The 24216-nt window shown below is 39.2% G+C and overlaps 1 protein-coding gene across 4 annotated transcripts in view; it reads right to left on the reverse strand.

The window, feature by feature from the left end:
* LOC141514642 (uncharacterized) overlaps positions 1 to 24216 on the reverse strand; it is a 41071-nt gene that overhangs the window by 11299 nt on the left and 5556 nt on the right. For 2 of the 4 annotated variants that reach the window (XM_074225617.1, XM_074225614.1), the window contains one exon: positions 17744 to 17851. The exons of 1 other annotated variant lie outside the window; for it this stretch is intronic. The gene's annotated coding sequence lies outside the window, so the exon portion shown is untranslated. Of the gene's footprint in view, positions 1 to 17743; positions 20024 to 24216 lie in introns of those variants that run through there. One more of the 4 variants, XM_074225616.1, reaches the window with a different exon arrangement.

The following is a 24216-nucleotide window of genomic DNA, read 5'->3' on the forward strand; positions in this document are numbered from 1 at the left end:
GTGTTAAAAGACTATATATAAATAATAATGGAATTTCAAAGAAGATGAGGGTGACAAGCAAGACCAAAAGCAAAAATCTGAGAAAATAAGTATAACAAAACACATTGTTTCTTAACTTTGTGGGTATGGAGACAGCTATTTTTATAGTGTTAAAAATATTTTTTAGTTTTATAAAACATTAATGATAAGATCTTGGAAGAATACATCTCTTCCAAAATATCTGATATCATTCCTTCCCCCTTCTCCTCTGAGAGCTTGCCCACTGAATATACTGTTACTCTTCCTAATTTTCTACCCCTCTTTATCCTGGGACCCATTGTTCTGCTACCTAGCAATATGCATACATCTTTTCCAACCTTAAAAACAAATAAATAATCATACAAACAACCCTTTAATCCACCTTACCTTGCCTTCAAATGATTTTCGTACATCTCTTCTCCCTTTCATAGCTAAATTCCTAGGGGAAAAATCTTTTTTGATCCTTATTCTTCTATACAATATTATCATGTCTCCTCTGCCCCCTTATTGTGGGTGCACTCCAGGCTTCTGTTCAGGGCCCATTCTTCTTCTCTATCTTCTCTTGCTTGGTGATCTCATCAGTTCCATTATTATCTCCATGAAGACAACATTGATATCTACCCATCTCAACCCTGCTTCCTAATTTATTTTTCTATTGAGAGCTCTACCATCTTTAGTTATTTGCTTCACGGTAATCCTTAAATGCTAGATGTTACCATTTTCATGGTATATGGTACATATTCTATTTTCATGGCTATAGCACCCCACAATTTCAGAAAAACCTGGAAAGACTTACCTGAACTAATGCTGAGTAAAGGGAGCAGAACCAGAACATTGTATAGAGAAACAGCAACATTGTGTAATGATCAACTATGATTGATTTAGCTCTTCTCAGCAATACAATGACAGCTCCAAAAGACTCATGGAGGAAAATGCTACCCTCATCTAGAGAAAGAACTACAGATACTGAATGCAGATTGAAGCAAACTATTTTCACTTTGTTTTGTGGCTTTTACTTTTTGTTCTATTTCTTCTTTCACAACATGACTTATATGGAGGGAGATATGTTTACATGACTGCACAGGCATTACTTATATCAAATTGCTTGCTGTCTCTGAGAGGGGTAAAAGGAGGGAGAAAAAAATTTGAAAAAAATAAAATACTATTTAAAAAAAAATTCAATGATCAAAGACAATCCTGAGAGACCTGTTATAGAAAATGCCATCCACATCCAGAGGGAAAAAACTATGGAATCTGAATGCAGAGCAAAACATGCTATGTTCACTTTCTAAAACTTCTTTTATGTTTTTCATTTCTTATGGTTTTCCCCCTTAGTTCTAATTCTTCTTTCACAACATGATCAATATATAAATATGTTAAATATGATTGTACATGTATAATCTATATCATGCTCCCTGCATAGTGAGGAGGGAAGGAATAGAGAATGGTAGAAAAATATGGAACTTATAAGTTAGCAAAAGGATGAATGTTGAAATCTATCTTTGCATGTGATTGGAAAAAAATTTTAAAAAAAGAATACAGTAAAAAAGAGAACTATGAAAAGGATATTGATATTGTCCTCTGATTTAATTAGCCTAGAAAAGTAAGACTTTAACCATTGATAATCAAAGTAACAAGGCCAATGTACAAGGAAACAGAAATTTCTCCCTTTCCCTGCCAACATGGCAAATGCAGAAGTAGTAATTCTGTGCCTCCCTGTTTGATCTTTCCTTCTCAGTGTCTTTTTGATGGATCATTGTCCACATCACCCCCCCCCCCCCTTTTAAGAGTTTGTCTGGATTCTTTTCTCTTTTCTTATTCACCTTATCTCTCTTATTGACCTCAAGAACTTTCATGGTTTTAATGATCTCATGAAAATGACTCTCAAATCTGTATCTTGCTCTACTCTCATGCTTGAGCTCCAGTTCCACATCACTGCTACTGGTCAAAGCTAATTGAATATCCTATAAATATCTCACATGCAACAGTTCCAAAACTGGATTCATGTCTATCCAACAAAACTTATCCCCCATTGAACCTCTCTGTTTCTGTTAAAGGCACCACCCTTCTTTCAATTGTATTACCTGGGCAAAAGTCTTCACTCCTCATTCTTCCTCATTTCATATATCCAATCAGTTGTCAAAGATTACGCTTCTTTCCCAAAACATTTATTAGGTCTTCCCCATTCTTACTACTCAAAAGACTATCCCTTTAGTTCAGGCTCTTATTATCTCTCTCTCCAATACAATTCAACCTCAAAGAGTTACCAAAGTGATTTCCATTTTCTGATTTGACAGAGTTGCCATTTCTTTAATCAATAGACATTTCTTTATTGTCTCTAGAATAAAGTGTATAAACTTTGCAAACTGACCCCAACCTTTCTTTCCAGCTTCATTACACATTACTTCCCTCCATGTATGCTATAGTCTATCCAAATTGGTCTTGTTTTTATTCATACATGATACTACATTTCTAGCCAACTCCCATGCTTAAATAAAAAACTTTCCTTTTCTCTACCTTGCTGAATCCATGCTTCCTCAAGTACCTCTTTTTCCATGTTCTTTCTGATACCTCAACCTGCTAGTTCCAGAGTCCCTCTTAATTCCATTGCCTTCCTTCTTTTAATTAATTCCTGCTATCCTCTATATAGCTTGCTTTATATAGGATATATTTGTACATATGTGTTTGTGTGTGTCAATGTATGTATGTTTGCTTATTGTCTCCCTCATTAGATTATAAGCTCTTTGAAGGCAGGTACTAGTACTTGGCACATAGAAGGGCTTAATAAAGATTTATTGATTAATGGATTCATGGCTTGTGCCTTCACTAAGCTAATACTCACTATTTTGTGTTTTATTATAGAGGGATTGATTGAAAAATCTGTTTTTTGCTATCTCAACAATCAATACCCTCTATCCAACCAATTAGCAAGTCTTGTCTTTTTTGCCTTTCCAATCTCTCACAGAACCACCTCTTCACATATTTCACACCACAACACCCTAAGTCAGGCCTTTATCACATTTTGCCTGGACCTTGCGCTAACTTCTTCACTAGACTTTCTTCATCAACCCTTGCCCCTTTTCAAATCTAGTTTTCACAAGGTAGCCAAATTGATGTTTGGAAAGCACAGGTCAAATTGTATTATGCCTCTGCTCAAGAAACTCCATTGTGTCCTTATTGCCTCTAGGATAAAATACAACCTATGGCATTTTAAAAACCCTTCTGAATCTGGCTCCAATCTATCTTTTCAGACTGATTACATATTTTCTTCCCTCTTTCCCTCCCCCTCCCCCAAACTGTACATTCCGGTCAAATTGACTTGCTATTGTTCCTTTCAGGTGATATTCTATTTCCTGCCTTTGCACAGACTGTCCCCCTAGATGCTCTACCTTTTCATAGCTATTAGAGCTCCTATGTCCCTTCAGTGCTCAGCTTCGAGTACTACCTCCTGTAAAAAAGACTTTCCTGGTTCCCTTAGTTGTTAGTAATACATGGGAATGATTTTCTTTTGTACACATCTTTTATTTACTTATCTGTGAATGTGTTGCTTTCCCTTTGCTCCTCATTAAAAGGTAAGCTTCCTGAGGGTAGCAACCATCTTATCTTTGGATTTATGTCCTCAGTACCTAACAGAGAACTTGACAGAGTAGGCAATAAATATTAACTGATTGATTTAATTGATTATAAGAGTATTTTCAATTAAGTTCTGGTGTTAGAATACAGCTTGCCTGACTTATGTAAGAAATAAGTAATGAGGAAGTGGAGGCAGGGGAAATAAACTATATTACTGAAATGTTTAGCATTGAAAAGGAAGGAAAATGGACAGTTGTTGTCCAGTTGAACAGAAGATGCTAGGCAAGAATTGCCCCCTCCTCCATAAAAGAAATATATTCATATTTGAAGGAAAAAAAGAAGCAATTTGTGAAAAGGGAGATGTCAATTATACCAGAAAGCAAAGGATAATCAAGTCATCATGGTCTTTCAATTAAGCAACAGAGAAACATTACAGATGGATTTGGTTAATTTTAAGGAAGAAGTGGGCACCTATTCTTCTGAGACTGAGGGAAATATATTGGAATAGTGACAGTTTAAGTAAAAGTAAAAATTTATGAAGAAAACCTTCAAGGAAGCTTTCCAACCAAAGTGAACATTAACAGCTAGACTTTACTTTTTACAATGATTTCCATCTAGTTCTTACTGACTCACCTGGAAATGTGCCTCTTGGGACATCTTACATTTTTTTTTTTCCAAATAAGATATTGCATCAGGTTTAGAAACTAGAAACCCTATTCAGGGGAAAAGAAATAGTTCATAGCTCAATCACAAAATCATAAAATCTCATAATGGGAAGGAACTCAGCAGCCACTTATCCAACCTACAAAAAAAAATCATCACCACATCAGACAACTAGTTATCCAGACTCTGCCTTGAAAACTCCTAATGCAAGGGAAACCAATACTTTTTTTTTAGGTTGTTGCAAGGCAATGGGGTTAAATGGTTTGCCCAAGACCACACAGCTAGATAATTCTTAACTGTCTGGGGCTGGATTTGAACTCAGGTACTCCTGATTCCAGGGCTGGTGCTCTATCCACTGTACCACCTGGCCGCCCCAAAACCAATACTTCTGAAGAAGTCTTTTTTACTTTGGGATAGCTCTAATTGTTAAGTTAGAGCTTTCTTCCATGAAGCAAAGCAAGCAATTGTTTCTGTTCTGGTAAGAAACTCTGAGAGTCTTTCCCTTTGAAATGGATTCTTTTGTCTTTTGTGAAGACAAATTAGGCTATATTTTACCTCAGTTCTTGCCTAGTGTTTTTTGTTGTTTTTTTTTAAGGCAATGGGGTTAAATGACTTGCCCAAGATCACACAGCCAGGCAATTATTAAGTGTCTGAGTCAGAATTTGAACTCAGGTTCTCCTGACTCCAGGGCTGATGCTCTATCATTGCACCACCATTGTACCACCAAGCTGCCCCCTTGTCTAGCTTTTAACTATTGAATGACTGTAGCCTCAGACAAACAAGACCTTAAAAACTTGACCTTAAAAAGGTCAAGGTCTCCCACTGAAGCCAGGTCCTTTGCCAGTCACCCTGACTTATTTTTTGCCACTGGACTCTTATGACTGGAGGAGTGAGGCTGATGACTTTGCACAGTTCTGTCTAACTTGAATTCAATTCACTTGCAAGTCATCAACCTCCTGTCATCATTGGACTTCTTTGAGAATAAAGAATGAAGTGCAAGAGTGCCAGATATGGAGTCAGGAAGATCTGAGTTCAAATCTGTCCTCAGACTCTTACTAGCTGTGTGACCTTGGACAAATCACTTAATTCCATTTGCCTCAGTTTCTTGATCTGTAAAATGAAATGAAGAAGAAAATGGCAAACCATTATAGTACCTTTGCCAAGAAAATCCCAAATGGGATCACAAAGAGTTGGAGACAACTCAAAATGACTGAATAATGTAGAGGAGCAGTCTTTGTAATTGATTGGATATATGGGGTGAGGAAAAGTAAAGAATCAAGAGTGGTGGTGCCTTTGATAGAAATAGAGAAGTTCAGAAGGAGAGATACTTTAGGGGAAAGGTAATGAATTTCATTTTTGACATGCTTAATTCAAGCCTAATATGGTATATGTGAGTGTAGGAGGGGGAGGTAATTATGTACCTGGCACTGTAAAGTGTTTTACATATACATATATATATATATATATATATATATATATATATATATATAATTTTTTTCACACCAACTTTGTGAGGTATAGTTGTATTATTATCACCATTTTACAGCTAAAGAAACTGAAGCAAACAGAACTAGTAGCTGTGGTCAAATTTGAACTCAGGTCTTTCTGACTTCAGACCGAGTACTTTCCTCACTGTGCCAATCTGATCATTTTCTGCTGAATATGGCATCAGAAGCCAGATTAAATGGAGTTCACAAGAATGGAGACATCGATTGTATATTGTTGGGGGCGGGGGGAAGAGGCTTGGCGGTCGCTTAGCGGGGGAAACATAATCACCTTATAAGGGAATGTTACAGAACTCGGCCCCTCATTGAGTAAGAGTTCATGGGAGGGAGGACAGAGGGGATAAAAGTGTCTGCTGAGAGGTTGGGCGGGAGCGGGATGTGATCACAGAAGAATAAAGACTCATTATCCACCTCAGGCGCTCTGTCTGGTTCTTCCCCCATCAAAGAGTGGGGGCCGGAGGTACCCCGAAGACTCATCACGCGTTGGACTGGTGAGTAAGAGGACGGACTAGCATAAAGAAGCCGGCGTTGTAAATAAAAACCCGGCAAGTGGCACCCGGAACAGGGACCTGATTTTGCTAGGGAACGTCTGAATCCGCTGGTCGGATTCTCCAGACAGCCTCGGTCGTTTCCGACCGGGAGGAAGGAGAGGGCGTTTACTCTCAGATATTGCCTGAAGGACATATCCCTATTGTGTTGACTATGCTTCCTTTCTCTTCCCTTTCTCCTTCTGCTCTAATCACGCTCCTTGCCGTGCTGGCCTGTCTGATTGTGCCCTGCTGCCTCCTTCTCTTTTGCCGAACGGGAACTTACCAGTTCTGCCACCTGTTAGGATTGCAGCCTCGGCTAGTAGACAGCATGGGGGGCCGGAATAGTATTCCCGCCTTTCAGCCGGAGGAGAAAGGGGTCGTTGCAGCGCAGCTTTATAAACTCTGCGCTAAGCATGGCTGTAAATTACCTATCAAGACGTGCCGTGCTTTTGTTGAGAATATCTGGAACATCTGCCCTTGGGTGCAACATAGTGGGATCCAACCAGGTAAATGGAAGGTGGTAGGGCAGCAGATGGCCTCCTATGATGACACCTGCCCGGGAAAACTGACCCCTGAGGATTTTACAGTGTATAAGATAGTGGATGCAGCCCTGCATCCCCAGAAGGTGACTTTGGCACGACCAATCAGCACTCAGGTGGGTAGCTCGTTGGCGGGATCGGATTCAGAGAGCTCAGAGGAAGAGGGAAGGCCACCCCCTCCCCTGTATCCATGGGAGGAACTTAGAAGAAACAATGGGGGAACAAGGGGCCCCCAGGGAGAAGAAAATGCCGCATGCCCCTCCTTACCGAGACAGAAAGAAAAGGGGGAGGGCGATGAATGTGGCACACTTAGAGATTCAGGGCCGGAAGTTTCCGAGCGCGGGAAGGGAGGGGTGCAAACAGTCCTCAGGGGTGGCAGGAAGAGGAGCGTGAGTAGGTGGGACCGGGAGGCTGCTGACGAGGAGGGAGAAGTCCGCGCTGATTGGACAGCTGCCGCGCCCCAGACTTGGCGGCCCAGCCAGGAAACAGAGGCAAAAAATCCCCCGTGTTCCTTGTCCGCCCTTCAGAGATCCCCTCAAGGGCTCTGCCCATCCGGCCTACTTGCCGCGAGTGCCTCCATAGCTATAGAGAAAGAGGAGTAGGTGGACTGGGATGACTGGGGCCTCTACCCGGTATTTACGGACCCCCTTACCGGAGCCCGAGACTACCGCCCTGTCCCTTTTAAGGAGACATGGATGCCTTGAATGGCTATACCCCCGGACCACTAAGAGCATCATCCGGGACCGGTGGGAGGCCCTGGCCTTATTTTGCCTTCAGGCCTCAGAGCGATGCCAGCGTCTCTTTGGCCTCTTGCCTGTCCTCAACTTTACCCTCCCAGAGGAGGTGACCCACTCGCTAGTTGATAGATCTATCGCTTGGGCCACTGTCCTGACTACCCTCTCTCAGACCAGACTCACGCCACCTCCCGTGGTTAGAGTGTTCGCTGAACTGCACCTTTCCCGCCCGCGCCCTCTAGTGTCCCCAGAACCAGTGACCGGCCCTAATGTCTTCACTGACGCTACCAGGTTGGGCCGTGCTGTGGTCCATGACCCTGCTAGACCCGCCACCTGGATTTTTGATACCCCCTTTGACTCCACTCAGAAGAATGAACTATATGCTATACTTCAGGCGTTCCGTCTCTACAGAGACACCCCTTTTAACCTTATTACTGACAGTATGTATTGTGCCATGCTAATCCCTCGTTTAGAAGATGCCTTCATTTCCTCGACTTCTTCCATTAGCCCACTCCTTATACAGCTGCAATCCTCCCTCCGTGATAGAAACCACCCCCTGTTCTTCACGTGCACTCTCACGTTTCTTCCACCGGCCCCATATTCCAGGGCAATGCGGAGGCAGATAGGGCTCTCTTGTTAAACCTGTCCACACCTGCCCAGCTGGCACATGGTAAGTATCACTTGTCATCCAGGTCGCTCCGGCGCCTATACAGCATTCCCCGGAAGGAGGCTCGCCAAATTGTGCGCTCCTGCACTTCTTGTGCTCCCTTTAGACAAGCCCTCCCCGCGGAGGGGTCTAACCCACGTGGGGACGGCCCCAATGCTCTTTGGCAGATGGACATTACTCACCTGGGTCGTAAGTACATCCATGTCTCGGTGGACACCTTCTCCTCCTTCACCTTCGCCTCTCTACAGCCAGGAGAAGCGGTTAAACATGTTCTCTCACATCTATATGCCCAGATGGCTGTCTTAGGCGTCCCCTCGGCTATCAAAACCGATAATGGGCCCGCCTACACCTCGAGAGCCTTTGCTTCCTTTTGCAAAGAATTTTCCATTTCCCATTCCACCGGGATCCCTTACAATCCCACTGGCCAAGCTTTGGTAGAAAGAGCAAATCGCACACTCAAAACTACGCTCTTTAAACAGAAAGGGGGAGTTGGCAGGTCACTGACCCATTCAGACCTGTCTCAGGTACTATTTACCATGAATTTCCTACAAGTCAGGGATGACGGCACTACAGCTGCCCAGAGATTTTTCTCCCCAAAAGGACATGCTAAGAAAGAACCAACGCTCCTGCCCTCTCCCACCAAGGCCCTACCAGGCTCTAAAGTCATGTGGAGAGATGAAGAGGGAGGTTGGCATGGCCCTGTAACGGTAAAGAACAGAAGACAGGGCCACCTGTCATTTCATCCCGAGGATAAGATAGAAGAGCCAGAAAGATGGCTCCCTGTTTACAAGATAAGAGACCTTGATTAATGCCCAACCCTACGGGGTGAGAGGAATTTCTTCCTTTTTCAGGCCTTCTGATCTCGTAGGGATCCTTGGAGGTGCTCCATCTGAAGGAAATCCGACATGGGGAATACTCCGAGTTATTCCCTCTCCCCTTCCGGTAGCACGGAACTCCCCGATCTACCCTCGCCTGCTAGTGACCAATACATCGATGGGGCTCCCTTCTGCATATATGGACCCCGCTGAAGCACCGGTCCAGAACTCCTTCTGCTGGGACCTGAACAACTCCCTATGTTTCGACATCGGGGAAGAAAATCGGTCCTGGAACTTCAACTCCACAGGGCAGAACGATTTTAACTATAGCACTGCCCCGACTGACCCCTGCGTCGGCCTTTTCCCGCAGACGACTGTCAGCCCAGCAGGGACAAAAAAGGGGACCCAGCTCCGAGGCCTTCTGGGTTGGCGACCCCTGGTGAATCAAACTCAACGGGACTTCGTTGGACTGGTGAGTAAGAGGACGGACTAGCATAAAGAAGCCGGCGTTGTAAATAAAAACCCGGCAGTATATATCCTTCACAAGGAGTTTAGTCATGAAAGGAAAAAGAGAGAGACAATGAACCTAGATGGAAAGAATGAATCAAGAAAGGGCTTTTTGAGGGTTGTAGAGGCATGGCTGTGTTTCTAGACAGCAGGGAAGCAACCAATAGGCATGGAGAAACTGAAGATTATAAAGGGACATTCTGGAGAAGATTGAAGGAATGGAATCATGTGGGCATGTAAAAGGGTTTGCTTTGGCAAGGTGAAAGGCCACCTCTTCGTGTAGGATAGATGGAAGAAATAATGACATAAGTTATATGAATGATATATGATGAGGAGAAGGAGAAAAGGAGATCTCTGTGAATGGCCTTAATTTTTTCAGTGCAATATGAGACAAGATTCTCAGTTAAGAGGGTGAGAAGAGGAAAAGACAGGATGAAAAGCTTTGGAAAAGACTTGGGGAAAATAAAAGAAATATTATCCTCTACTTGACAAAATTTTTCTTGAGCATTTGTTTGCCATTTCTAGGAATCAATAGAAACCTATAGAAAGGGTTAGAGTAGAATTGTCCCCAGGCAATTTCCTAAGGTAATTTTATCACAATATGAAGAAGAATTATTCAAAAGTCAGTACCCTTATGAGAAAAACAATGGAGGGTATCAGAGATCCTGAAAAGGTCAGGAACTCCAGGGATTTGTTCTTGGAGTAGGAGTTGAGGGCAGTTGAGAGGATAATGTACTTAACTTTAGTTCTATAAGAGACTATCTTCTCCAACTTGGAGGCAACTCCTAGAAGACTATAGAGATGTGGGGTGGGGGGAAGGGGTGGCAGGGTGGCTGGGTGGCCCAGTAGATAGAGCACTGGCCCTGGAGTCAGGAGTACCTGAGTTCAAACCGGGCCTCAGACACTTAAAATAATTACCTAGCTGTGTAGTCTTGGGCAAGCCACTTAACCCCATTGACTTGCAAAAAAAAAAAGAATATAGAGATGATACTTAGAACATTCAGTGACAAGCGACCTTCAAAGCATATCACCATGTTTACTAGACAGGAGCTTGGAAGGGTGAGGCAACAATTGTTCTCCTGCCTCTGAGAACATTTGTTTCCTGGTGAAGGTAAGGGACAAAATGAAGATGACTGGGGGCCAGGCAGGAAGGATGTGATTTCAGACCTTAATAGATGTGGTGGAGCTCTATTGATCAAAAATTTTAAAGTTAGTATTGTTAAATTTATCTTCAGTATAGCAAAGATTCTCGGGAAGCTTAGATATCCTGGGAGGTACTCTAGACGTCTAACTCTCTATTGTGGTCATTTTAATTTTATGCAAGTAAAATCTATTTACCAATGACTAATTCTTTTTGGATCATAGGAAATTAGAGCCCCAATGGGATGAGAGTAAACAAAAGTCAAGTAGATTATTATTATTGGGAATGTTTGTGCCTCTGAGGCACTGAGGTTTAAAGTAAAAGACTTATTCATGCATAAAAGGAAGACTAAAGAGAAGCTCAGGAAATGGAGTGGTGAAGAAGAAGGAATAATCAACACCTTGGGACTGACAATTACCTTGATGCACCTTGACCTTATTTGAATCAGTTGCTCATTTTGCACTTTAATAGACTGCTAAGATTGCCACTGATTGCTATGACCCTAAATTCCCTCCACACAGCACTCAAAGTCTAGTCCTTTATTCTCTTCCTCTAACCTCTTAGTTCAAATCCCCCTTTTTAGAGCTGATAGGCAAAGCAGGGTCAAAATGATAAAGTCTTCTGGGGAGAAAAGATAAAATGCAAACAAGCGATAAAAACCACCCAACTAAATGAACAAAAAAATCAAAACCTCCTATATCCTAGGATAGGACTGAACAATGATATAGAATTTATGGTGTTATCCTAAGGGATATTTTGGCAATAGATAGAAACCTAGCCTTGGAGTTAGGAAAGCCTGTGTTTAGTCTGTCCTTTGACACATACTGGCTGTGTGACAGTGGACATGTTACTTACCTTTTAGTGCCCCAAAACAAATTTTTAAGACTCAATTAAAGAGGAGAATCTGAGCTGTATCTCTTGGTGTTTCTATTCCATTAACTTCATTCACAATATTTATGAAGTGATGCAGTGGATAGAGCACCAGTTCTGGAGTCAGGAGGACCTGAGTTCAAATCTGGTCTCACTTGAGACCTACTAGCTGTATGACCTTGGGTAAGTCACTTAACCCTGATTGCCTCACATCCAGGGCTATCTCTAGTCATCCTGATTCATATCTGCCCACTGGAACAGATACAGATGTCTCCAAGGGAGAAAGTGAGACTGGTGACTCAGCATAGTATGCCCTCACTCAAAACCAATTCCCTTGCTTGTCATGGCATCACCTCTTTGATGTCTTGAACATCTTCAAGAATGAAAGACTTTTTCAATTAGTCCAGTGCCTGGATCAATCTCTACCCTAATTTGCTCCAATATTAGCTTTCTTTAATATGTTGATGACATAATGGATAGATTGCTATGCCTGGAGTCAGGAAGATTCATCTTTCTAAATTCAAATCCAGCCTCAGATATTTGATAGTTGTGTTATCCTGGGCAAGTCATTTCATCCTTTTTGCCCCAGTTACTTATCTACAAAATGAACTGAAGAAGGAAATGGCAAACTACTCCATTGTCTTTGTCAAGAAAACCACAAATGGGGTCATAAAATGTTGAAAGTATCTAAACAAAAATTAACATTGGTGACATTACCACAAACACCCGCATTTCTCAATTCTTCAATCTACTCAACCCTATGCCTTCTGCTCCACTTCACCTCAGTTATACACTGGAACTATCAACTTTGATCCTGTTGTCAACCACAAATGTTCCCTCTCAAACAAGATTCCTAGGTACTTTTAATCAATTCTAATCTGTCATTCCATTTCTCTCTCTCTCTCTGTGATTTAACTCTTCCTAAATTAATTCTTTCTACTCTCCATGACCTAACAATCTTTCTATCATCAGTGCATTTCTAGGCCAACACTCAATGTGCAAGCAAACTAAAGCCCTGCCCCCCTCATCCACCTCCCCTCCCCCCCACAAACACTATTCCCTCTTAGCAATACTAAGAAAGCATTTTAAAATTATTCAAATCTGAAGTTTTGAACTAATGTGAAAGAAGGGATCCAGAAGTGATGACTGTATGGTGGGGGGAAAGGGATTTTGTGTAAAAGATGTTTCAGAGAGTTTGTTATAAGATATAACAAATTGATAAGATACATGGGTCTACAAGAAAAAGAAGAAGATGGCACCAACATTGTGAATCTCAGTGACTACTCAGTGCCCTGGGTAGTAATAAGAAAGTTCAAAGAACAAGAAAGTACAGAGAGAAAAGCAAAAAGAGCCCAGGACAGAGGCTAGGAGAGCAATGGGAGTGATATAGATGAAGATCCAGCAAAGGAAACTAAAAAGAAATAGACAGATTAGTCAGTTCATAAACATTTAAGCAGCATCTACTATGTGCTAAGCACTGTGGTAAGTGCTTGTGATATAAAGAAAGCAGGAAAACCAATCTTTACTCTCAAGGAGCTCATAGTCTAATAGGGGAGAGAAAATGCAAATCATTATGCACAAAAAGTTATATACAGGATACACAGTGGGTAATGAACAGAGAAAAGGTGCTAGAGCTAAGAGGGATTGGGAAAGACTTCCTGAAGAAGATGGGAGGCCAGGGAAGTCAAAATGTAGGAATGAAAGAAAACATTTCATATATGAAGGAGAGACAATGAAAATACTTGGAGTGAGAAGATAAAATGTCCCTGGATCAAAGAATATATTAGAGGTCAAGAAAGGAAGAGTATAAAGTGACCTAGAATTTCTAGCCTAGTAAGAATATTAGAAAGATTGGGGGTAGGGGAGAGAGGTGGAATAGGGTTTTGATGGATTTTTAAAACCAAAAAATTTCATATTGGATCCCGCAGGTGATAGGGAGTCACTGGGGTTTCTTGAAAGAGATGAGAGAGAAAATGTGTGACATGGTCAAATCTGCACATTGACTTGAATGGAGAATCAACTGGATTGGGCAGAGATTTGTGGCAGGGAAAACAATCAGCAGGCTATAACAATAGTCTAGGCATAAGACGATAAGGGTCTGCACCAGGGTGGAGATGTTATATATGTTCCATATGTGAGAGATGTTACAAAGTAAAAATCAATAGGTCTCAGCAACATATTAGATATGGAGATTGAAAGAGAGTGAGCAAAAGAAAGATACCCTTAGGTTGCAAACAAAAGGATGGTAGTAGCCTCAATATAATAGGGAAGTTTGAAAGTGAGAAGAGCTTGAGGAGAAAAATAGTTTAGTTTGGAAGAACAAAAAAGAACAAATTGCCCATACTAATTACTTACATTTCTTTTCCTTTTAATACCTCTGTAATCTGGTTTCTAACCTCAACATTTAACTGAAACTGCTCTCAAAAATTGCCAATCATTATTTTATTGCCAGATCTAATGTCTTGTTCTTGGCCTGTATGTTTCTTGATCTCTTTGTGGTATTTGACAATGTCATACTTGGAGAAAAAGAGGTATAATTTTGATGGGAACTACCTAGAAGACACACAGTTGGATGTATTATCTATTCAGGGCAGATACCACTGTTCTTTTTTGAATCTTCCTGACTCCAGGCATAGCAATCTATCCATTATGTCATCAACATATTAAAGAAAGCTAATATTGGAGCAAATTAGGGTAGAGATTGATCCAGGCACTGGACTAATTGAAAAAAGTCTTTCATTCTTGAAGATGTTCAAGACATCAAAGAGGTGATGCCATGACAAGCAAGGGAATTGGTTTTGAGTGAGGGCATACTATGCTGAGTCACCAGTCTCACTTTCTCCCTTGGAGACATCTGTATCTGTTCCAGTGGGCAGATATGAATCAGGATGACTAGAGATAGCCCTGGATGTGAGGCAATCAGGGTTAAGTGACTTACCCAAGGTCATACAGCTAGTAGGTCTCAAGTGAGACCAGATTTGAACTCAGGTCCTCCTGACTCCAGAACTGGTGCTCTATCCACTGCATCACTTCATAAATATTGTGAATGAAGTTAATGGAATAGAAACACCAAGAGATACAGCTCAGATTCTCCTCTTTAATTGAGTCTTAAAAATTTGTTTTGGGGCACTAAAAGGTAAGTAACATGTCCACTGTCACACAGCCAGTATGTGTCAAAGGACAGACTAAACACAGGCTTTCCTAACTCCAAGGCTAGGTTTCTATCTATTGCCAAAATATCCCTTAGGATAACACCATAAATTCTATATCATTGTTCAGTCCTATCCTAGGATATAGGAGGTTTTGATTTTTTTGTTCATTTAGTTGGGTGGTTTTTATCGCTTGTTTGCATTTTATCTTTTCTCCCCAGAAGACTTTATCATTTTGACCCTGCTTTGCCTATCAGCTCTAAAAAGGGGGATTTGAACTAAGAGGTTAGAGGAAGAGAATAAAGGACTAGACTTTGAGTGCTGTGTGGAGGGAATTTAGGGTCATAGCAATCAGTGGCAATCTTAGCAGTCTATTAAAGTGCAAAATGAGCAACTGATTCAAATAAGGTCAAGGTAATTAAGATATTCCCTCACAGGCAGCTGAAGAGAGCAATTTCCATTGTTGGTCACCCTGAAGCAGGAAAGAAAATGGGATTAATAAATCAACAAGTACTTACTGAGCACTTGTACTGTTAGAAGTGAGTCATAGAAAAGAAGTGTTGACATGATCTCTCCCCTTAAGAAGCTTATTCATTAAGCAATAAAATGATATATGATATGATCTAAAATACTAAAATTATTGAAGGAATACCTTATCAAGAGGTATGATCACAGAATCTCAGAATTAGAAAGAACCTCCAACATGCACCTGAATCTACCCTCACATACTGTATATATATTTATTCAACTTTTTTTTGAAGATCTCTAGACTGTCCTCTTCATCACATTCTACTTCTACTCATTCTACTTCTGAATTGTTCTAATTGTTGGGAAGTTTCCCTCATCTCAAAACTAACTCTGAAAGTTTCTGGGACTAAGCAGATTAATTCAAATTCTTCCACATGACAACTATCATATCCATTTTCCTTCCCTTCAACTCATCTTTTTCCGGCTAAATATCTACATTTGTTTCAACCAGTCTTCATATACGAGGTCCTAAGACCTCATATTATTCATCTTACCCTCTCTATGCCATTCCCAAAATGTGGCACCTAGAACTGAATTAGAATGGTCTCCTTGGGCTCAATCCAACTCTTTTAGTCTGAAAAAAAATTAAATTGTAAATATAACCTATTCCCTGAAGTAGATAGAAGAAATTAAATTCAACAAATATTCTTTAAATGGCTATCACATGCAAAGTATTGTGTTGGCATTGAGAATACCAAAAACAAAATAGTTCCTGCTCTAGAGAAGTTTACATTCTACTAGGAGGATAAAAGATGAATGCAAAAAATAGAAATATAAGGTAATCTGAGGAGTGAGTGAACATCAGCAAGTGGGACTGGGGTGGGGAATAAAGGGAAGAATCATGGAGAAGATGACCCTTAAACTTGATCCTTAAAGGCAGGCATTCATAGAAATGGAAGTAAGGAAAGAAAAGATTCTAGATATGAAGCAAGACTTGATCAAAGAGAGTTAGGAAATAAAATATAAAATTCTTTTTCACTGAAGCAGAATGAATAAAGAATTATACTAGGGAAGAAATGTGAGATAAATCTGGAAAGGTGAGCTAAAACCGTGTCCTTAAATGCCCAGCAGAGAACTCTATATTTTATTTTGTTGGCAATTGTTATCCATTGAAAATTTTGAACAGGAAAGTGACATGGTTTATTTTGTTTGAGGAAGATTATTTTTGCAACCATGTTAAGAATAGACTGGAGAAAGGAGGGAATTTATACAAGGATATCAAGAAAGAAAATTTATAATTGCTAGTTAAGAAATACTGAATTAGGGGGTGCTAGGTGGCTCAGTGGATAGAGCACTAGCCCTGGAGTCAGGAGTACCTGAGTTCAAATCCAACCTCAGACACTTAATAATTACCTAGCTGTGTAGCCTTGGGCAAGCCACTAACCCCATTTGCCTTGCAAAAACATAAAAAAAAGAAATACTGAATTAGAATGGTACCCATGTAGAAAGGAATGGAGGGATGTGAAAAATGTTGTGGGAATAGTATTCACAAAACTTAATGACTGCTTGGATATAGAGGGTGGAGAAATAATTTAGGTTAATTCAATGATTATGGGGCTAAGCAGATTAAGGAGATAGTAGTTCATTGAGCAGAACTAGAAAAGTGTGGAGGACAGATGGGTCTAAAGAGAAAAATATTCATGTTAATTTGGAGATGCCAGTGGAATATTCAAGTGGAGATTTTCAGTAGGTGGTTATCCCTGTGAGAGTCAACTTTTGATGAAAAATTAGAACTTCATATATAGTTTGTCAACAAAGAAAGTATAGTGAGAGGAGATTAAAAACCAAGAAGGAATCTTAGAAAACAAACATAAACTGTTTTACTGGGAAAATAATAATTGATTTGAAATTCAGAGAGGCAAATCCAACTAAGGGAGAGGATAAAAAGGTATAATGGAGGAGAGGTGAACCAACAAAAGAAACTGTGGAAGGGGTCCTGTCATAGTGGTCAAAATGAGCACAAAGACTGGACTGATCCAATTTTAGAAGATGGGAAGTGGAATCAGGTAATAGATTGTGAAGGAAAATGGAGATAGATAGGCACAGCAAAATGTGAGATAAGCTAACAGAAATAGTACTAGCTGATCACAGGAAGTGGTAAAGAGAGGGAGTCAGCAACTTGTCAGAAGAGTGAGGAATAACCACTATTCCATCCACAAAAGAGAAAATGGAATGACTTCTTCCATGCCTTGATTGCAAATACTATTTCAGGAGATCTGGAGAAATGCTGAGGAAAGTTGCCATCATTTCACTTGTACCTTTCCCTCATAGACCAATAAGGTTGTCCTTTCTGATGACTTCTTTGTAGTTTGAGAAGAATCTTACACGTAATATAAGCTTATGATAATATAGTCACTTCTTCTACAAGTGAGAAAACAATCCAGACATGTTAAATAACTTGTCTAAACTCACACAGAAATTTAGTAATAGAGCCTGGACTAAAACAGAAGAGTCTTCATATCTTGGACTAATGTTTTTCCCATTATACTAAATTTCTTACTCACCTGAACAGGTATCTCGTATGACTTCTTTCTGGTTTGCTACAGATCCAATATCTGCAATCCATTTTTCTCTCTAATTGGGGGATCACATCATATCAGAAAGTAGTACTTCTGGTCATGGGGAAGGAAAAAGACATAGATGTATTTTCTGAGGTGAGTGGGATTAAAGTCTGAGATTTCTTCAGTAGAATATTATAGATTGGAGAATGGTTAACTATGTGCCCCTCCTCCCTTGACAAAGCAACCTCTGGGATATTGGTGAAGAGTCAACAGACCCCACTTTATCTGTTGAAGTTCAGATGACCATTCAGTCCCTGAGGTTGAAGAGATAATCTGGTTTCAGTTTGAATTTTATGCTCTTTTCCCTAGATTAGCTTGCAGGTCTAGATGGTAAAACCACATTCCTCATTAATAAGGGTGGGTCAGTGTGGGGCAGGAATCAAATTAGGATAAATGTGATTCTTGGGCCTTTTGCTTTTGCCTCAATCTCTGTAATTGATTGTGGCCCTTTCCTTGAGAAATGAATAAAGCTTTCTCTTCATAGTTTGGAAGAGCTCCGAAATTTATTTAAGTGGCATTTGTCCCACACAGAGGCAATAGAGCTTAGTTTTAATGCCTGGTCTAAGTGAGATTATATAACTATTCAAAGTGAACAAAAGAGAAAGAGCCAGAAAGAGGAGGACCTCTAAAGAAAACTCAGAATTTATGATCCAAGGAAGATTATGAGAGAAGATCTGAACTCAGCATTATATTTAACTCATTATTCTCTTTTTTATAAGAACTTCTCACAATTGCAGATTATTTAAATGTTTTTGATTTCAACAATTCTAGGAAATTTTGGGGGGGAAGGGGACATATTCCTGAAATTACATATACAAAATCATGCAATTGGAATTAGAAGAGAAATAGTTTATTGGGAAAAAAATTTTTTTGCAGCAAATTCAGATAAAAGTCTGACATCCTACACATAAAGATAATTTTTTTTAAAACTATCAAAACAAGATGGGAAGAAATAAGCTTTTAGTAAGTGTTGAAGGATATTATAAGCAAACTAGAAGATCAAGGAGTAGTTTACTTGTCAGATCTATGGAAAGGGAAGCAGTTTATGACCAAGGAAGAGATGGAGAACATCACTAAAAAACAAACTAGATGATTTTGATTACATTAAATTAAAAAGCTTTTGCACAGACAAAACCATTGTAATCAAGATCAAAAGAAATGTAGTAAACTGGGAAACAATCTTTACAATTATTATTTCTGACAAAGGACTCATTTCTAAAATATATAGAGAACTGAGTCAAATTTTTTAAAAAAACAAGCCATTCCCCAATTGACAGATGGTCAAAAGATAAGCAAAGGCAATTTACAGATGAGAAAATCAAAGTGATCCATGGTCATATGAAAAATTCCTCTAAATCATTACTTATTAGATAAATGCAAAATAAAGTATCTCAGAGGTACCACCTCACACCTCTCAGACTGGCCAATATGACCAGAAAGGACAATTAATGATCAATGTTGTACGGGATGTGGGAAATCTGGGACACTATTACATTGTTGGTGGAGCTGTGAACTCATCGACCCTTCTGGAGAGAAATTTGAAATTATGCCCAAAGGGCAACAAAAATGTGCATACCCTTTGGTCCAGAAATACCTCTACTGGGTATATATCCTGAAGAGATGATGAAAAAGCATAAAAACATCACTTGTACAAAAATATTCATAGCAGCCTTGTTTGTGGTGGCAAAGAATTAGAAATCAAGTAAATGACCTTAAATTGGGGAATGGCTTAACAAATTATGGTATAAGTATGTCATGGAACACTATTGTTCTATTAGAAACCAGGAGGGATGGGGATTCAGGGAAGCCTGCAGGGATTTGCATGAACTGATGAAGAGTGAGATGAGCAGAACCAGAAAAACAATGTACACCCTAACAGCAACATGGGGCTGTTGATCAACCTTGATAGACTAGCTCATTCCATCAGTCCAACAATCAGGGACAGTTTTGGGCTATCTGTGATGAAGAATACCATTTGTATCCAGAGAAAGAATTGTGGAGTTTGAACAAAGACCAAAGACTATTACCTTCAATTTAGGAAAAATGACCCATCAGATTATTATGTAATTTTGCTGTCTCTTATATTTTATTTTTCTTCCTTAAGGATATGATTTCTATCTCATCACATGCAATTTGGATCAATGTATACCATGGAAACAATGTATAGACTAGCAAATTGCCTTCTGTAGGGGGTGGGGAGAGGGATGCACAATTAGGGGAAAAAATTGTAAAACTCAAAATAAAATCTTTGGAAAAAAAAGAAAAAATGTTGAAGGAGAAATTTTTTTTAAGAAAGATTTTATTTTGAGTTTTACAATTTCCCCCCTAATCTTGCTTCCCTCCCCCCCACAGAAGGCAGTCTGTTAGTCTTTACATTGTTTTCATGGTATACATTGATCCAAATTGAATGTGATGAGATAGAAATCATATCCTTAAGGAAGAAAAATAAAGTATAAGACATAGAAAAAGTATTTAATAAGATAATGGTTTTTTTATTTAAAGGTAATAGTCTGGTCTTTGTTCAAACCCCACAATTTTTTCTCTGGATACAGATGGTATTCTTCAACCCAAATTGCCCAGAATTGTCCCTAATTGTTGGACTGATGATTCCATTTTGCTCTTAGGGTGTACAGTGCTTTTCTGGTTCTGCTCATCTCACTCAGCATCAGTTCATGCAAATTCTTCCAGGCTTCCTTGAATTCCTATCCCTTCTGGTTTCTAAAAGAACAATAGTGTTCTATGACATACATACATCACAGTTTGTTAAGCCATTCCCCACTTGAAGGACATTTACTTAATTTCCAATTCTTTACCACCACAAACAGGGTTACTATGTATATTTTTGTACAAGTGATGCTTTTACCCTTTTTTTCATAATCTCTTCAGGTTATAGAGCCAAGAAGTGGTATTGCTGGATCAAATGGTATGCACATTTCTGTTGCCCTTTGGGCATAATTCCAAATTGCTCTCCAAGAAAGGTTGGATGAGTTCACAGCTCTACCAATAAATAATGCATTAGTGTCCCAGATTTCCCACATGCCTTCCAACATTGATCATTGTCCTTTCTGGTCATGTTGGCCAGTCTGAGAGGTGTGAGGTGGTATCTCAGAGATGCTTTAATTTGCCTTTTCTCTAATAAGTAATTATTTAGAGTAATTTTTCATATGACTGTGGATGGTTTTGATTTCTTCATCTGTAAATTGCCTTTGCATACATATCCTTTGACCATTTGTCAATTGGGGAATGGCTTGTTGTTTTGAAAATTTGATTCAGTTCTCTGTGTATATTTTAGAAATGAGCCCTTTGTCTAGTTGTAAAAAATGGTTTCTCAGTTTACTACATTTCTTTTGATCTTGGTTACAGTGGTTTTGTCTGTGCAAAAGATTTTTAATTTAATGCAATAAAAATTATCTAGCTTGTATTTAATGACGTTCTCCATCTTGAAGGAGAAATATTAGAAAAATATTTCTCTAGCCTTTCCTGTAACATTTAGAAGCTACTATCTGTGCTTGTCTGGCATTTTTGGTGGACTCTCAAGTCCTCACCATTGTTCAGTCTAACATTCTTCTCAAATGTAAATTCATTAAGATAATAGAATTCAACCTCAGTCCCTTACCCTTACCCCTCCTACACCTGTCTGGATGTAACCTTCCAAGATGCATGCCTGACTCCAGTCATATCCAGATAGGGTCATTCCTTGACCCTCTATTCCTTGACTTCTCCCTGCACAGGAGGTGGGCTAGGTTCCCTATAAGGTTTCAGCCCACCCTCTTCTCCATGCTGCTGGATCTATGTGATACCAGTTCAGCTACTTGTCTCATGATTGTTTTCTTTCCCCTTCCATTTTCCCTTTCTTAACTGTTTTTTTTTGATGCAAGTAGCTGCTTCTTTGCTTAAAATTGCTATCTTCTTAAAAACTCACTTTCCTTAACCTTGCTAATGAATTCTGTGACTTAATCTGTGAAGTTTTTTGCAGTAAATTGTGAACTTTTGCAATAACGTGTGAATTTAATTTTAAACCTTTGTTACCCTCATGAGTCAGAGAGCCTCACCTAAAATGAACCCACATCCTTAAGCCCCTTGTCTTGAGCTCATTTCTCCCAGTTTCAAGCATAAATAACAATAAATACAACTCACTGTGCACCAAGTGCATTTATAAAAAAAAATTACTCAATTTGATCCCTTCAACTTTCCTGTGGGGTAGGAGCTTTTATTCCCAATTTTCAGAGGCAAATAGAGATTAAGTGACTTGCCCAGGATCTCAGAACTAGTAAACATCTGAGGCTAAAGTTGAATACAGGTTTTTCTGACTCCAGGTCCATTGTTCTAGTCACTGTTGTTATCAACTGCCTTCATATGCCACAACCATATTAAAAAAAATTCTTCAAATCATTAATGAGAGAAAGATATATTAAAATACACTTGAGTTTTCATGCTACAAACATCCCCATTGGTAAGCAGGCCAGTTTGGCTAAGGAGTAGAATGAAGGAAAGAGAATAATAATAATAATAATAATAATAATAACACTAGAAAGGCAATCTGGAGGCAAAGCTATTCATTTATATGATAAAAAGAAGTACAACCCAATACCTTTTAAGAAGACAATATGGTGTTGATTTTAAAACACAGCAAAAATAATATTAAAAATAAAATAACCAATCCTTTCATTAATATTTATATATGGGGCAGCTAGGTGGCTCACCTACCCTGGAGTCAGGAGGACTTAAGTTCATATCCAATCTCAGACACTTAATAATTACTGTGACTACTGTCACTAGCTGTGACCTTGGGTAAGTAATTTAACCTTGAAATATATATATATATATACATATATATATGCAAATATTAAATCAGTTTTTAACTTACCAAATTCAGCAATATATTTTAAAAAATGAAAGGGCCCCTGTGTGATTAAATCAATAGAGAAAATAACTATTGATGAAAATTCACCATTCATTTTTGAAAAAAATTGCTAAGAAGACTAAACTAGGGAGAGATTTTTCCTTAATTCTGTAAAAACTTTCTAACAAACCAAGGATCACTATGATCTACACTGAGATAAGAGTACTATAACCTTGTCAATAAAATTTTTTTACAAATGAATCGCAGAATTCAAAGGGGGAAAGAATTTTTAAAAGAATTTATTCTAGTCCCTTCATTTTTATAGACAAGGCAACAGAGGCCCAGAAAGTTATTTGATTTTTTCAAGGTTACACAGAGATAGAATTTAAATCTAAGTTTTCTGAATTTTCTTTCTTTACCTCCATTCTTTTTTCTTAAAGTCTCTGGTGGTTCTTTCCCTTAGCAAACACTGCTCCTACACTTGTGCTCTTAATCCTATCCCCTCCAGTCATTTAGGAAAAATTACTCCCTAGATCTTTCTTTCTCTTTTCTTTAATCTAGCCTCATTCATGGGTTCTTCCTCTAATAAATGCCCAGGTCTCTTCCCAAAAGGACATTTAATTGAGATCTTGTCAGTTCCTCAATCTACAATGCTTTAGATCTTCTTTTCACAACCAAACTCTTAGTCATCTACTTACTTTACTTCCATTTCCTTATTTACACCCTCTTATTTACCATATGTCCCCATGTATAAGATGCACCCTTTTATGAAAAATTTGGGGTCTAAAAACTAAGAACATCTTATACAGTGGTTGTAGATTTTTTCCTTGCATTTTCTGCTTTTTTTGCACTTGTCTTTGCACTCATTATTTCACATTTGTTATCAGTATATTAGATTACATTTTGTCATGTTCTGCCCAGAAATTGGCTCAGAAAAGATTTTCCTACAGTGCTGAATTCAAGTTCAAAGTGATCCAGTTTGCAAAAGTGAATGTGATGCAGGGAAAAGATGTGGAGAATTATGAATGTAGAAATTGGGCAGAGATGTAAATTGATTATTCATTCATTGTTTAATGTAAAATTGGTATCCTGATTGCCTTAGGTTTCATCTTCTACCTAATTCCAGATCTAGTTAAGGGGAAGGCAGTTCACCTTTTGCTCTTTGGATGAGAGGCAAGACATAAAAACGTGAGTTGGACTCTGCCAGGGGCTGCCATTCTTCTATTCTGACCTGCTGGCTCAGCCAATACTACTTGGCTGTTCTTTTCTCCCCCCCCCACCCTTCCTATATGTTGTAACTTCTTTTAATAAATTTTTGTTTTATTTCCACCCTTGCTTTCCTGAGTCTGAATAATGATTCCTCATAGGCAGAATTGAACTCAACTAGCCAGCAGCAACAAATGGAAATCGTGCTGCCGAACCTAAGTTTGGTCCTCCTCCAACTGAGAAAATAATTTGACTCTGGCTATGGGAAGAGAAAACCCTCTTGAAAACACCATGGCAGAAGAAGGCCAAGCCAGCAAAATGTCCTGATTTAGAGAGGGAATTGAAGATATGGATTGAAGAGCAAAAG

This window comes from Macrotis lagotis, chromosome 2 (genome assembly GCF_037893015.1).
Source record: "Macrotis lagotis isolate mMagLag1 chromosome 2, bilby.v1.9.chrom.fasta, whole genome shotgun sequence".
NCBI classification, from domain to species: Eukaryota; Metazoa; Chordata; class Mammalia; order Peramelemorphia; family Peramelidae; genus Macrotis; species Macrotis lagotis.